The sequence below is a fragment of the Salvelinus namaycush genome, chromosome 4 (assembly GCF_016432855.1).
Source record: "Salvelinus namaycush isolate Seneca chromosome 4, SaNama_1.0, whole genome shotgun sequence".
NCBI lineage: Eukaryota > Metazoa > Chordata > Actinopteri > Salmoniformes > Salmonidae > Salvelinus > Salvelinus namaycush.
In genome coordinates this window covers 28,258,335-28,270,639 of record NC_052310.1, presented here as the reverse complement: position 1 = coordinate 28,270,639, position 12,305 = coordinate 28,258,335, and positions in this window count along the sequence as shown.

The following is a 12,305-nucleotide window of genomic DNA, read 5'->3' as shown; positions in this document are numbered from 1 at the left end:
AAATGTTAACTAGAAATTAGCTAGCCTATGCCTACCTGGCAGAATGATATCGTGATTATTTGCATCAATCCAGTGGCCATTTGTTTTGCAAGCACATCACAACCGTTACATAAACATAGCTAAACAAACATTCATTTGCTGATGCACACATGCATTAAAAGGGTAACTGCACCCCAAAATCTAAATTTCTTTGATTTTTCCTAGATCTCCAAGGTAGTTTCCAGATGTTTTAAGTCCACAACAATGCTTAAAGCACAACAAAATTGGATGTTCTTCTAGTAATTGGATGTTCTTCTAGTAAACAAACGGTGTGTTTATGTGACCAAAAACCCTAACCTGGGAAAAACAAAACAGACACCCAAACTTGGGGGGAAAATATATATATATATATTTTTTAATAAAATGATTTTACAAGGCTCTAATACTTACATTCAAACAGGTGTACACTTGACCTTTTCACGTGTGAATTCCAAATATCTCTAACGGTCGCCCCAGCGTGAGTTGTTTTATGCACGTGATGTCAGAATGCACTCCCTTTTCCAAAATGTGATTGTTACGCAACAAGACAGTTAGCCTATAGATAACCTGCGCTGCTTGCTAATTGTTTCAATTTGTCAATTTCAAATTATTTTCGAACAAAATGATTTTTCTAACAGTTTGAATTTTGTGGTGTTCCGCCTCATTAATTCACATAGAAGTAGCCGTTTCACTGTTCAAACTATATAAGTATGAGGCTTTACTAAGCCGGACAAACTTCTTTCTTATCCTCTCTGGGAGGAGAGCCTAAGCACTTCCCCAGTGTTTCCGCAGAACAAGTACGCAGATATTAGCACAGTCTGGCACATTATCTGGCTGGTGCACGCATTGCCTTCATTGTTGTTTTCCTTACAAATAATAACTTTGGAAATGTGTGCGTTCCTATCAAAGCAAGTGCCTTATTTTCTGTATATTGTGTTGTTTCTACTGTAGCATACAGTATGTATGTATGTATGTATGTATGTATGTATGTATGTATAGTGCCTTGCAAAAGTATTCATCCCCCTTGGCGTTTTTCCTATTTTGTTGCATTACAACCTATCATGTAAATTTCATGTAATGGCCATACACAATATAGTCCAAATTGAAAGTGAAATATAAAAAAAATACTTAAATACTTAATACAAAAAAAATATTAAAAAAATACTAAAATACTTAAATACTTAATACTTAAAAAATGTCAAACTGAAAAAAGTGGTGAGATCATATGTATTCACCCCTTTGCTATGAAGCCCCTAAATAAGATCTGGTGCAACACCACTAAGCAAGGGGCATCCCGAAGGAAGCGGCACCATGAAGGCCAAGCAGCTCTCCAAACAGGTCAGGGACAAAGTTGTGGAGAAGTACAGATCAGGGTTGGGTTATAAAAAAATATCAGAAACATTGAACATCCCACAGAGCACCATTAAATCCATTTTTTTTTTAAATGGAAAGAATATGGCACCACAACAAACCTGCCAAGAGAGGGCCACCCACCAAAACTCACGGACCAGGCAAGGACGGCATTAATCAGAGAGACAACAAAAGAGACCAAAGATAACCCTGAAGGAGCTGCAAAGCTCCACAGCGGAGATTGGAGTATCTGTCTATAGGACCACTTTAAGCCGAGAACACCATGCTTCACTGTGGGGATGGTGGTGGCAGCATCATGCTTGTGGGGATGTTCCCCCCCTCCCCATCGGCAGGGACTGGGAAACTGGTCAGAATTGAAGAAATGATGGATGGCGCTAAATACAGGGAAATCCTTGAGGGAAACCTGTTTCAGTCTTCCAGAGATTTGAGACTGGGAAGGAGGTTCACCTTCCAGCAGGACAATGACCCTAAGCATACTGCTAAAGCAACACTCGAGTGGTTTGGAATGGCCTAGTCAAAGCCCAGACCTCAATCCAATTGAGAATCTGTGGTATGACTTAAAGATTGCTGTACACAAGCGGAACCCATCCAACTTGAAGGAGCTGGAGCAGTTTTGCCTTGAAGAATGGGCAGAAATCCCAGTGGCTAGATGTGCCAAGCTTATAGAGACATACCCCAAGAGACTTGCAGCTGTAATTGCTGCAAAAGGTGGCTCTACAAAGTATTGACTTTGGGGGGGGTGAATAGTTATGCATGCTCAAGTTCTGTTTTTTGTCTTACTTCTTGTTTGTTTCACAATAAAAATTATTTTGCATCTTCAAAGTGGTAGGCATGTTGTGTAAATCAAATGATACAAACCCCCCAAAAATCAATTTTAATTCCAGGGTGTAAGGCAACAAAATAGGAAAAATGTCAAGGGGGAGAATACTTTAGCAAGCCACTGTATTTTTTGATGGATGTACTGATTATGATGAGCTAATCCTGTTTGTTGACATTATACAATGCATTCTGGGTATCACGTAAACATCTGTCAGACCAAAGATGTTATAATGAGGTGAAGGAATGGTTCACACATCTTTCAAGTAAACTTCCCGGAAGTGAATGAAGGGAAGTGAATGATAGTAGATGACACACCCCCTTCAACATGCATACTGCAAACAGACCAAACTCATCTTGTCTCCTCTTATCTTTGGTCGACGTGGGGGAATGATGGACGTGGGGAAAAACATGGTGGCGCGCGAAAACTACCCATCGTCGGATTACTACACATCAAAGTGTTTCTCTATTTTTAACAATGGTGAGCTCAACCGTGATGTGATGAACTGTGAATAGTAATTGCTACTAGCTAATTCATATTGTGCTTTATGTCAGCTAAATATGACTACTGCGTTACGTCAATCTTTCCCCAGAGTTAGGACTAATGTAGCCTACATTTTCCGGTTTGGATGATTGCGTTATGCTGTGGCTACTTCTGTGACTGTCTGAACATTGCATCCAAAAATAAACCATTCATGACAACTTTGTAAGGACTATGTTTGTGCAAAATATTTCTGTGAAAAAAGTGGCCAGCTGAAACACTGACTGTTGCATCAATCGAAACTGGACAGAGGTTTGAGCGTACCCTGTAGGGACCACTGTAGAATGATCACACCCGTTTGTTGGTACATGTCAAAGGGCTAAAAGGGCAATTCCGCCACTTTTCAACCTCATATTCATGATCTCCAGCACCAAACCAGTGTCTAAAAACAGCACATTTCTATGATCTGTGATTAAAAAGGTCCTAAAAAAAATGCTTCTCTGTGACATCACAGGATAGGATTTAAAAAGGGATTTTCAAAACCTGCTACTAGTTTCTAGCCCAAGAGCGGATATTTGCTTGTTCCCCACATCACCACAAATCTCATAGTGTTTGAAAATCTTTTTTTTAATTAATGTTTAAACTGATGATATCGACAGATGTAACATTAAAAATGAATTTGCTTCTACAAAACTTAGAAATGCGCCATTTTCACATATGTTGACACTAGTATTGTGCTGGAGATAATGAAGTTACCCTTTAAGTGACAGATGCCTGATTGTCACACTCAAGTCCACAAAGTGAATATTTATTCACTTCAAATCATGAAATATATAAAATCAGTAACAAGATGGTAATTTTCCCATTACGAAAATTATTTTTGCGGTAGTTTAAGAGGATTAAAACGTTTTACTAAAGTGAAGCGGTGAGATATAGTCAAAAGGTTAACATTAAAATATCTGGTCTGATTACCCCACTATAATCAACCTTGGAGTGTGGGGCAGTTACATCACATATTTCATCACAAATAACTACTCAGACTTTTCCACATTTAATCATGAAGGAATTTGAAAAGTTATCGGCTATTATTTTGGGAGAGAAATATGATTGTGCATCTCGTGGAAGAAGTTGACATTTTCAAAGTTGTGTTGAAAACTTGTGGCTGGTGTATTAGAGAGAGTAACTTTTATTAATAGTTGATAGTAGCCTTCAGTGGGACAGGGTTCGACATTAACACTGGGGCAAGTCCCCCCAAAAATATCAGACAAGCAGAATATACATTTAAGTCTACATAGTTTTTTTAATCAACCGATTTCTGCAGATCGCATCAGAATATAATTGTATTGCATTGAAAGGCGATCTGTCGATCACTTGCGGTCCCGAGATCAAAAGCTTTTGAGATCAAAGTGCTGATATTCCTTGCTAGTTATTGAGTTATTTACCCAGTTATAGCAAGTCTTGGGTCAGCAAACAAGGTTTGTACGGTCATGAAAATCCTGGAAAAGTGAAGATGTGTGAGTCACCTGTGTGTGCCAGTGCGACTGGGCCCGAGAGAGAGAGAGACATTAGAGCATGTAGGCTATAAAATAATAAGACAACAGACAGACTAGATAGCCAATTCAAAACATATTGTGTAGCCTGGCTAGTTAACTATTTAGCATCTATTAATGTCATTGTCATGTCCGACGTCCTAAAAACAACAGAATAACTGCAAATGAACGGGTGTGTTAATAAACCAAAGCTAAATACTCCTGAGAAATAAATCTGACACAGTTGGAAAGCTGGGATTCCCCTATATTCAACATTGGTCATGTCATTCTGACAATGTTAAAATATTCTTTGAATAGCCAAGCATAAATGAAAAATAACACCAAATGCTCTCAATAGATCTCCACTGAAATCTGAATACTTTTGCCTTACAAGGCAGATACAGTGCATTCGAAAAGTATTCAGACGCCTTTACTTTTTCCACATTTTGTTATGTTGTTACAGCCTTATTCTAAAATGGATTCATGTTTTTCCGCAATCTACACACAATACCGCATAATGACAAAGCGAACAGGTTTAGAAACAGAAATACCTTATGTAAATAAGTATTCAGACCCTTTGCTATGAGACTCAAAATTGAGCTCAGGTGCATCCTGTTTCCATTGATCATCCTTGTGATGTTTTTACAACTTGATTGGAGTCCACCTGTAGTAAAGGATATTCAGAGACTTATCCCAAGGCCACTCCTGCGTTGTCTTGGCTGTGTGCATAGGGTCGTTGTCCTGTTGGAAGATTAACCTTCACCCCAATCTGAGCGCTCTGGAGCAGGTTTTCATCAAGGATATTTCTGTACTTTGCTCTATTAAATCTTTCCCTTGAACCTGACTAGTCTCCCAGTCCCTGCCAATGAAAAACATCCCCACAGCATGATGCTGCCACCACCATGCTTGACCGTAGGGATGGTGCCAGGTTTCCTCCAGACGTGACGCTTGGCATTCAAGCCAAAGAGTTCAATCTTGGTTTCATCAGATCAGAGAATCTTGTTTCTCATGGTTCGGGTGTCCTTTAGGTGCCTTTTGGCAAACTCCAAGTGGGCTGTCATGTGCCTTTTACTGCACTCTACCATAAAGGCCTGATTGGTGGCGTGCTGCAGAAATGGTTGTCCTTCTGGAAGGTTCTCCCATCTCCACAGAGTAACTCTAGAGCTCTGTCAGAGTGACCATCAGGTTCTTGGTCACCTCCCTGAACAAGGCCCTTCTACCCCAATTGCTCAGTTTGGCAGTTCTAGGAAGAGTCTGGGTGGTTTCAAACTTCTCCTATTTAAGAACAATGGAGGCCACTGTGTTCTTGGGGACCTTCAATGCTGCAGAATTTTTTGGGTACCCTTCCCCAGATCTGTGCCTCGACACAATCCGGTCTCGGAGCTCTACAGACAATTCCTTCGACCTCATGGCTTGGTGTTTGCTCTGACATACACTTACATAGACACATGTGTGCTTTCCCAAAGCATGTCCAATCAATTGAATTTACCATAGGTGGACTGCAATCAAGTTGAAGGAACATCTCAAGTATGAGCAATGGAAACAGGATGCACCTGAGCTCAATTTTGAGTCTCATAGCAAAGGGTCTGAATACTTACGTAAATAAGCAGTTTTTTGCTAAAATGTCTAAAAACCTGTTTTTGCTTTGCCATTATGGGGTATTTTGTGTAGATAGATGAGGATTGTTTTTATTTAATCCAATTTAGAATAAGGCTGTAACATAACAAAATGTGGAAAAAAGGAAGGGGTCTGAAAACTTCCCGAATGCACTGTATATCCCAGACAAGATTAAAGAATGGGACAAAGTGAATATTAGTCAGTGCTTGCGTCCGTAGCAGTTTGTATGAATTTAAGTGGTTACATACAATACATGTCAGAATGGCTGCGAGAGGTGGGACTGTTGCTGTACTCCCAGGTAAGGCCCTTGCTTCTGGAATCACTGAAAACCCCAGTATTCAGTCAGGAAGCTTGAAGAGGTGTGTTACCATCCAAGCCCATGTCATAGCATGCAGTGGAGATTACAATAAATGCATTATGTTCCTTTCATCACCAAAGCCATGTTCACTGCACGTGTTGCTGAACAATTCAACCCTTTTATTAGTGTCATTGATATGTGGAAATTCACATACACATTCAGTTCATAAGCATTGACTGTATTTCCTCTAGGGTCCTGTGGTGAAAGACTGGTATTGGGCAACAGCTTTCTTCCCGGGCCCGTATTCACAAAGCGTCTTCAGAGTAGGAAAAGTGATCTAGGACCAGCTCCCCCTGTCAATGTAATCACTAATTGCGATAAAGGCAAAAATTATCTTAAAAATATGTATTTCTAATCTGAGATGCTTTGGAATACGAGCCCTGGTCTGACTGCATGCTGATTTTCTAGTGATCTAGCTCCCTCTTCATCTGAAATTAAACACCACCAAAAACATGAATTAGACTAGTCAGTCAGTAACTTAATTAACTAATGCAAATGTGCACATGTTAATTCTGACAAATTATACCAAAACAACACAGCCTATTTGCAGTGAAATCAAGAGGAGCATTTTTCTTGCCTACTTTTTCAGTCACCAGTGCATCAATAAACAGGCAGGGGAACGAAGTACTGCAGTTTGACAAAAAGTGTTCAGAATGGTCAGTATTATAGCTAGCAAATATCTAGCTTTTATCTAGAAACCTAGCTACAGTCTACTACGCTAGCTAAGGTGGTGAACTCAGACTGGTGGTGGGAGTTAGGGTAACAGCCAACTTTTCTTCAGCAGTTTCAATCTAGCTAGCTAATGGCATTTTATCAACTTTAACAATCAGATGGATAGCTTAGCAAATATAGCATTTAATTTCCCCCTGGCATGTAAAACTGCCTGATCCAGCTTGTCAGCTGCTAGTAAAGTAGCATGAATAAGTCAGAAGCCAGCAAGCAATGCCAAGTTCATGCCTTTAACCAACAAAAATCATGTACATGTAAATATAAGAGACAATTATTTTTGTTCTTCAGGCCTAGGAGTAATAGTTACTTGTTTGTAAAACTGGAGTCTTCACCATATGTTGTCCCCAGTCAGCTCCAGAGTCTTCACCTGAACGAACGTCTTAGGTAAAATCACAGGCTGCATCATGCACTTGAGGGGGGCATTGCTTACTAGCGCATGTGCTTCACACATTTTCTTCTTAGCAGCCCAACTTTTTTGGGGTTGTTGTGCCATCCACAGGGGGTGTATGTATATTATATTGTCAAATGTAATTCGCAACATGGCATTTAAGCCCATGTACCCATTAAGCCCACTTCAATCTTTGGATTCAAATAAAAATAAAAAGTATTCCGCTGTTTAATGTTTCAACTAATTCATCTGGATGTTATATCCATAAATTATTTTATTCTAAGCTAATCAGATGTTTTATTAAGTTATTGACAATTGTGTAAGTTCACATTAATGGCCAATTTCAAAGCTATATAAAAAAAAAAAACTTCTGTTGAGGCTACCCGCAGATAACATTGTCAGATAAGTGATCATAATTTATCTCAAATTAAGAGATCAGTGTGCTGCTATATGCACATGATAGCATATTCATTAACATTCATTACTATTTCTTGCCAATTTAAAATATGTGTTTTTCATGCTAGCAGTCATACCTGCATGTCACAGAAGTTATGTTGCTACAACAACATACATTTAAAAATGCAATTTTTGTAAATTTGACATTTATCTTAGGTGAGTTTAAAGGGTACATTAGCACAAAAAGCACTCCCTCTATACAGAATGCAAATGAAAATAAAGAAATATTGTTCAATATGATCAATACTAACTTAGCATAATATTGTAGTCTATAGTGTATATGTATACCCCAAACGATTAGCTTCCAAATATTTTATGGGTAGATTTGAGCATTTATTTATTTTTCACGCATATACATATTTTGCATATATTATTCGAATAGCAAAATAATGTCAACTGCCCATCCCAAACAGGAGCCACATATGATGAGTCGCCTTGGTTGGGAATTTTGGGGAGGTGTGCAGTCCTGGCTGTGCATCCCCGCTTTTATGCACAAATATTGATATAATACCTATCATGTCAAAGTAAACTTACAGTTACACAATGCTATGTTGTGTGGTCCTCCCACTGCGACTTGGAAAAGCCACAGATGTAATAAATGAAGATGAACTTCACAGGGTGGTTAAAGTGCACAGTGATGAGCTTGATGCTCCTTTCCAATAATTATCACCTCTGGTTGGAAAATGACGATATTCGTATGAAAATCTGTTGCAAATTGGATGGAAACCTAGCTAATGATGACTTCACAAAGTTCCAATGTGAGATCAGATGGTCTCATGCTTTATTCTTGTGGCTTTTTCATTGTAATCAAGATTATTTTCACACTGAATTCTGTATTAGGCCTATATCTCAATGTTACCACTAAAAGAAAAACAGTATTCCACACAGCATATGCACATTTGTTGGTGCAATTGCCTTGTATCAGATAATAAATTATGGTAGGCTTTACAGACTAAGATTAATGAACAGCATGACAAACTGCATTGACTGAAATTGATTGAAACATAGCTACTGTATGTCTGTTGTATGCACATCCTAATTCATATTTTACAAAAGTATCAAGACTGAACATCAATAGAATACTTGCTCAACAAAAAAGAACCTCAGAAATGACATCCTTTGTTTTTATTATGACTACTTGAATTTACCTTTACCCCTTCCAAGGAAGCCTTAACATGAATGTTCTGTCTTCTCCCTCTGGGTTGGTGATGTCGGGATGGGCTCCGCAAGCTATCAGAAAAATTGCAAAATGATTAACATCACCACTGCTTCCATTAATTGTGTGGACTGATTACATGGTTTTGATGTCCATTTATTGTCATCATAATTCTGTTTGTGTAAATTGGGAAAATATTGAATGAAAGGTAAAGACTATCGATATGGTTGAATGAAGGGTAAGATTCAGATTACGGTTGAACTGAGACTCAGCAATGTGACATTGCCACAAGCAGCAGGATTAACCAATAATATTGCAGATGAGCGCGATGCAAGACGAAGTCAAAGTATCTGCACATGTACGCTTCACTGTACTGCAACGGAATACAGCTGCTGGACAACAGCACAGGAGTTTAGCCTCACACTTCATGCTCTTAGTTGTTGCGTTAGTCAGCCCGATATTGTTATTTAGTCTACCTTAGGGTTGGTCAATATCCAGATTTTCATACCGTCCTACTGTTTCTGTACCATACCGGGGTCTACGGTATTACCGAATGTGCACAGAAGGGGCAGTATTTCAAAAAAAATTAGGCAACAGGGATCTTGATCCAGGAGGGGATTGGATGCATCTGCTGTAACCAATAAGCTTGATCTTGACATCTAGCCACTTAGCTAGCAAGTTAGCAAACCAAATGCATAGCTGGAGCCCTGAGATGGACATAATGTATTTGACAAACCTTCAAATTTCTTGTAGTTATACTTTACTTCTAGTTATAAGCAATGGCTTACCACACACCCCCACACAGCAGTGGTGCCCCCCCCCCCCCCCACACATAAATAAATGTTTTTTGGGGGGGGGGGGGTATTGAAAGTCATACTGTAGGTAATTACGGAATATACCGTATACCGGGGTATCGCCCAAGCCTACTCAACCTTTAAGTTTAACATCACATTACTGGATATAGGCACGCATTGAAAGAGGACACTCATTTTCCAATATAGCCTAACTGCCAACCAACTCCAAGGATTTAGGTTTGATTATAACTTTAAAGGCCATTGTAACTTAATTCTGCTAGGGCAAAACATAGTTGTCAACAAGCACAAAGGGCAGTCTAAATAGCTGGCTTTCTAATGTCACAGACTTATTTGCACAGGATCCTTCAAAGGTTGGGTATTAGCACACAACCCATGTTTTTTGACCCAACCAAGAAAACTGCATAACTGACCCTGGAGCATTGGCTGGCGACCATGTTTGAAAAAATAGCCACCGGGATTTACAAATTCTGTGATGTCCCAGCACTACACAACTAAAGAAGACATAACTGAGTGAGTTGTTGTGCCACCATCCCAAAAGACACATTTCCATCCTCACTGCTAACGAATACTACATTTGCTGCATTAAGCTAGCCTATACAACTCATGCATGCATTTCACAAGGCAACCAAACCATAAACTATTCTCTAATTCTACCACATTGTCGGTGGAAAAATATATCAATTTAATAGCAGTATGCGGTAAATTTATTAATTTGACAATATGATAGCATAATGATATTAACACTAATGTCTTTCAAAATGTGTAGGTCTGTGTGTTGTTATCGAAGAGGGTCCCTATAGGAAGTAGCTAGGATAACGTTCATTGTGGAAATGTTTTTTATTCCCTGCATCCTACAAACTACGACCAACAGAACATCATGGGCCAGAACATCGGATCCATACCCACACCGTTCAGCACATCAAAGCAAAACGACACAATAAGTACAGTGTGTGCCCCCAAACAATTTTATGTCTCAGTAAGCTAACGTTACTTCACAACAGGCAACAACTAACAATATTTGTGGAAGACAGACAAATCCCACCTCGTGTGTATACATTGTAAACAGATAAATTACTTGACAAAAATACAATTTTAAAATGTACTTTTCCGGTAGCTAGCTAACATTACCTATACAGACTCGACATTCTCTAACTTTGAAAAAACGCAGACGTATAGCCTACAACACCAGTGGAAAGCATGGGGCAATGTTTATCTTGAGAATTTATATTGCTCCACGTACCTCATTAACTTCATCCGTGATACTGACAAATAAATACACTATAGAGTCCCAATATAAAGTAAGAACTTGTTCAATAACCGGTTATTTAAATACAAAATAGAGCTTGCCCCCACCCACGCCAGAAATAACGCCTCATAATGTAAATGTATGGTTAGCGATGATTTATTTAGACATTATCGACTGTGACGCAATGTAAACCCTGGCGATTGTTAAAATTACAGTGGAAAAAAGGTTTACCGTTGATGAATTTATCTTCCTTTTCTCTTCAGCCTTGCAGCTCAGCGACGGCGGCCATGACAGCTCCATCCGGGTACTACTACTACTACTTCTTCTTTGGTATCATGGCGTTTGCACAATTGTTTGTGCATGCCGCCGCTATGGAGCCAGATACCTGCCTAAAGGTTGAATGTACGTATTGTTAGAATCGTAAGAAGATCCATATATAAATTGTTAGGTTCATAAGAAAAGCCTTGCGTGAAAAATGAACTGAACGTGAAATTTCATATGTGAACATACAAACACCATGTTACGATTACGGAATAACATTTTAGGCTTGAACAAATCTCGAGTTGCAATTCTGACATACAATAATACCTTTCAGAGTTTGGGCAGTTTCATCTCAGCAACAACAAAAAACATACACCAAACAGCCTGTGAGGAGTGCTACCCAAACAAGCAAAACAGAGTATTAAAAAAACGGAAGTAGTTATCCTGCACGTTTACAAGTTAAAAGTCTCCATTATTATTATTTTTTAACTTTATTTAACTAGGCAAGTCAGTTAAGAACAAATTCTTATTTTCAATGATGGCCTAGGAACTGCCTTGTTCAGGGGCATAACGACAGATCTTTACCTTGTCAGCTCAGGGATTCAATCTTGCAACCTTTCGGTTACTAGTCCAACACTCTAACCACTAGGCTACCTGCTGCTCTATTACTCCTCAGTTGAGTTTACTTCACATTTAGGTAGCTAATGTAATGGATTTGTTTGCCAGCGCTAGTCTAAATAGCACTAACTGTAATATGCCTACAACTGTGAGCTTTCAGTCCGCTAGGTGTATCTCTACAACATGGGCATATCTCTGGGTGACATGCACCTTATCAAAATATTACTAATTCAAAATATTCCATAAAAAAGTATTTTAGTGGCAAAGACTCCAGTGGTCATACATAATTCATAGATTCACCAAACATATATTATTATTTTATGTTTCATTATTCATGGTATATACTATTGGTTATGATTGCATTCTTTGGGCTCTGTCTGCAATTCTAATTTTTTGTATATGTTTCGTGCTGTTGGCGGTATATGTGTAACAGTTTAACTTTAGTC